The sequence below is a fragment of the Pteropus vampyrus genome, unplaced genomic scaffold (genome assembly GCF_000151845.1).
Source record: "Pteropus vampyrus isolate Shadow unplaced genomic scaffold, Pvam_2.0 Scaffold171, whole genome shotgun sequence".
NCBI lineage: Eukaryota > Metazoa > Chordata > Mammalia > Chiroptera > Pteropodidae > Pteropus > Pteropus vampyrus.
The window spans coordinates 3746545-3751158 of NW_011888952.1; the positions used below are offsets into that span (position 1 = coordinate 3746545).

Below are 4614 nucleotides of genomic sequence, written 5' to 3' on the forward strand. Positions count from 1 at the left end.
ATAAAAAGGTTTGTTTGATTGCACGGGCTGATTTTCTCCTGCCTTCTGCTTGGTCCCTTCAGAGAGGAAACACACGCAGGAACAGCTCCTCATACCCCTGTTCTTCCTCCTCCTGCTCTCCCTTTCCTCCTTCCCCTCTTCTTTCCTTCCCTCTCCTCTCTCCACCTTTCCTCTCCTTTCCTCCTCTTTTTCCCTTTCTTCACCTTTTTGTCTGTCCTCAATTATCCCTTTCTCTCTGGAGCCTTTGCAGATCCCTCTGTTTTTTATAATTTCTGCCTCCATTAGTCTTATTATTAATTACAGTTGATACTTGAGCAACACCTATTTGGACTTTGAGGGTCTACTTATAAGCGGATTTTTAAAAATAAATATTATAAATGTATTTTCCTTATGATTTTCTTAATATTTTCTTTCTCCAGCTTACTTTATTGTAAGAATATAATTTGTAATACATATAACTTATATGTGCTAACCTAGTGTTTATGTTATTGGTAAGGCTTCTGGTCAACAGGAGCCTATTCATAGTTAAGTTTTGGGGGAATCAGAAGTTGTAAGGACATTTTCAACTGCATGGGGGTCAGTGCCCCTAACCCTGTGTCATTCAAGAGTTACTAATTAATTATTAATTAATCTAGTACTGTTTTGTTGGTACTTCTCTGATGGCCTTTATCATGGTCTGCCTCGTTATCATCATTATTTGAGGACTTGTCTTAGGGCGTCTGTTAAACTGTCAGCTTCATGAGGACAGTTTGCCAGGTTGGATCCACCCAGTGTGGGCACCTTGCATGGTACCAGAGACAGGGCAGAGGGAAAGATTGACTTAGCTCAAAAGTAGCACACTGGTCACCTTACCAGCAAACATCAAGAGAAGGCACCTACCATGGAGAAGCCCCCAAAAGAGGAGGAGCCAGCGGCACATATTTATGTCCAAAGAAGAGGGTTTCTAGTCTGCTCCAGAGAGAAAGGAAGTGAATAGCTGGCCTGCAACCCAAGAAAGAAGCTGGCCTAGAGGCCACAAAGCCTAGTGCATCATGATAGGATAAATTGAAAGTGGAATTATTAATGAAAATTTGTTTGCGTCTACCGCCATGCTACCCTGAACACCCCCGATCCCGTCTGATCTTGGAAGCTAAGCAGGATCGGGCCTGGTTAGTACTTGGATGGGAGACCATGTAGGAAGAACAGGTGCTGTAGGCGTAAAAAAAAACAAAATAAAAATAAATAAATAAATAAATAAATAAATAAGGATTCTAAACTGACAAGGTCCTTGCAATATGTGAGGTCAACCAAGGGTTGCCTCACCTAAAAATAAATAAATAAATAAAATAAAATAAAATTTGCTTGAAACAGTGTATGAGTCAAACCAAACTGTCTGAAAGTTGAATAAGAAGAGACACATGCTTCTTCCTTTAGAATTATTTGCTGGGTGAAAAAGGTGAAGGGATTAAGAAGTACAAATTAGAAGTTACGAAATAGCCACAGGGATGTGAAGTACAGCATAGGGAATGTAGTCAATAATACTGTAATAACTATGTATAGTGCCAGATGTGTCCTCGATTAATTGGGGGAATCACTTCGTAAAAAAAAAAAAAAAAAAAAAAAATCTGTACAAGTGTAATGGCAACAGTGAAATAAATTTTAAAGGAAAAAGCGTATCCAGAATCCTGCTGCCCAACAAATCATCTTTTCTCAGTTTAATGTGTCCTTTGCAATTCTTGTCTCCATGCACTTAAGATATATAGTTGTGTTTAGTGCAAATCTCATTTTCAAGTCTGATTTTTTAAAACTCAACACCATCATAACCTTCTTTTTTTCCATGATGTTATTATATACACTTAACAATTTTTTTATGGCTGCATAATATTATATCAACTTAGTGTACCATAATTTATATAGCTAGTTCCCGGTTTTTAGATTTTTCCATTTGCTTCTAATTTTATGCTATTTTAAATAATATTGCAATCAGTACTTTAAGTATCACCTTACTATAAATATGCAAGAATAGGAATGCTGAAGCAAGAGCATTTGACTCTTTAAGGCTATTAAAACATTGTAAAATTGCTTTACAAGTGAATATCCCACATTATATCATCCCTATTACAAACTCTCTGACTTTGGATATTGCCTCTTTTACCCATGTTCTAATGGTTTTAATTTTGCATTTCTTTTATTAGAAGTTGAATCTTTTTCCCCATGAGGGTTTGCTTTTTCTGTCATTTCTTTGTGAATTATCAGGAAATCTGTACTTCTTGTATTCAATCATTTTTGCTTTCTTCTCCTTTACAAAATATGATAGAATCTCTTAATTACAGCTTTATGAATGCATTATCATCTTTATTTTGTTGTTGCAATGTTCTCCACATTGCAGTGAGCATCAGAATTCCTATGAACCCACATGTACGTGTGTGTATGTGTGTGTGTGCACATATGCAAACGTATGTGTTTTCTTTAGATGCCCCAGCCCTACCCTGGGGTCTGATTTGTCCAGTCCATGGTAGGACTGGAGCATCTTTTATTTTTAACAAGCCCAGCAGGTGATTCTGAACCACTGACTAACCACACATATATTGATTTACAAATTGAGTGCCGACAATGAACCTGGCTCTCCTTATATATATGTCAATATAAAAATATGGATGCATTTGATATTATTTTTTTGTGGGTCCTTAGATCTCAAATATTAAGTCTTAAATAAAAATCTTAATGTGAATTGATTTTTTTCTCTACGATCTAATATTAATCACAGCTACTGTTTATCGATTATTTTTTATGAGTCAGGTAGTATGTGAAGGACTTTATATGCATCATTTTATTTCATCTTAATCTGAGCTGCTACCACAAGTACTATTACTGTTTTAAAGATGAAGAAATAGAGATCAAAGAGGATAAGTAACTTTCTCAAGATCACAAGCAAATTCAGAACTTGAACTAGAGCTTTTGACTAAATCCAGATGTCTTTAACCATGATCCTAAGGTGCCAACTCACTTACTTGACTTTCTACTCACACAGAGCTTTTTCATGTGACTTTTGATCTGTTACTCTCACATCAAAGCTCCCAAACACACTCCATGCCAACTCTGATGACTGGCTAGCAGATGACCTCACCCAGGCCTTCACTGAGAAAATAGAGACTACCAGACAGAAACTGCCTTATTTTTCCCTCCTAGTCTACCTGCAGCTGTCCCTCTGGAAGGCATGTCCCTGCTCCTCTCAGAGGCCAGCCCTCACCTGAGCCCTGGGTCGTGTCCCCATTCCTTCTCACTGCCTTCGATCTTGCCATGCCCCTCTCTGCTGGAGCACCCTCAAGAATAATCAAGCATGCTCTCGGATCTTCCCTCTTGGGAAGGAGCCCCAAACGAAACCGCCACTGACTATTTTCTGTGACTCCATGGAGAAAGTTCTTCTCCCATACGGTCACACTGTCGCACTCTCTTGGTTTTGTTCCCACCTTGCTGGCTGCTTTTACGTGCTCCTTTTTTTTTCTCTCTCTACTTACCTTCTCTCTATGCTTTCAGCATCATCTCTCTGCTCAGGTCCAGACTGTTCCCCTGAGTTCCAAACTGTACACCTGACTGGCTGCATGAAATCCCCACACACCTGTTTAACAGTCCTCTTAAAATGGATGCAAAAACAGAGCCCTGTTTTTCCACACTTCCGCCTTGAGTTAAACCTGCTCTTCCTCATCTCAGGAAGAGGCATCAGGCATCCTCATCCATGTGGTTGCTTAGGCTAGAGACTTGGAAATTATCTTTGATTCTCCTTTAGCTCCCCTGCACATTGAGTCCATCAGCAGGTCATATTGGTTCAATTTCAAAGCTGTCTGTGTTCTGCCTGTTCCTGTTATGCCCTCTACCCATCCTGACCAAGTAACCCCCAGCTTGTGTCAGCATTGCTGGCCCATAGCCTCCTCCCTGAATCCCCTGCTCCCAGCCTTGCCCTCTATACCATCTTCTCTCCACTCAGAAGCCAGAGAGATCTGTTAAAAATGTAACTGGCTCTTGAAATCTGGCTACAATGTAAAGTGACTTGGCGGAGAGCACTGGATGATAGGAGGTCAGGTGGAGGGGCACAGAGGCTCCCCTGATAGCTAACACTGAAACTCCAGATGCCCATTGTGGATCTTTGCCCTGCCCAGTCATCCCAACTGATGCCCCGCAGAGCAGAGACGAACTGTCCCACTGAGACCTGCTTAGATTCCCTACTCACACAATCATGAACAGTAAAATGGATACTGTTTTAAGCCACTTAGACAATCCTGACACTCCCCTAACTATCCATCATGAGTGACTTCCTTAGAATAAAATCCAAATGACTTGCCATGGCTGAAAGGCCTTCACTATCCATTCCCTGCCTACCACTTTTTTCTTGAGCTCCATGCTGTGGCCATATGATTCCTTTCTGTTCCTCAGACCTGTCATGTGCCTGCCTGCCTCATGGTCTTCGCATTTGCTGTTCTCTCAGCCTTTCCTGCAGCGCTTGGTGTGGCTGGCTTCTTCCTATTCTTCCAGACCCAACTCAGGTGCCATTTCTTCAGAGAGGCTTTCTCTGACCACCCTCATCACTCTGAATTATTACCACTCTGTCTTCTTAGCATTTACCACAACCTGGAACTA

General features: G+C 40.6%; 1 pseudogene; it reads left to right on the forward strand.

The window, feature by feature from the left end:
- Positions 1–1078: 1078 nt before the first annotated feature.
- LOC111745984 lies at positions 1079–1197 on the forward strand (annotated as a pseudogene).
- The last annotated feature ends 3417 nt before the right edge of the window (positions 1198–4614 follow it).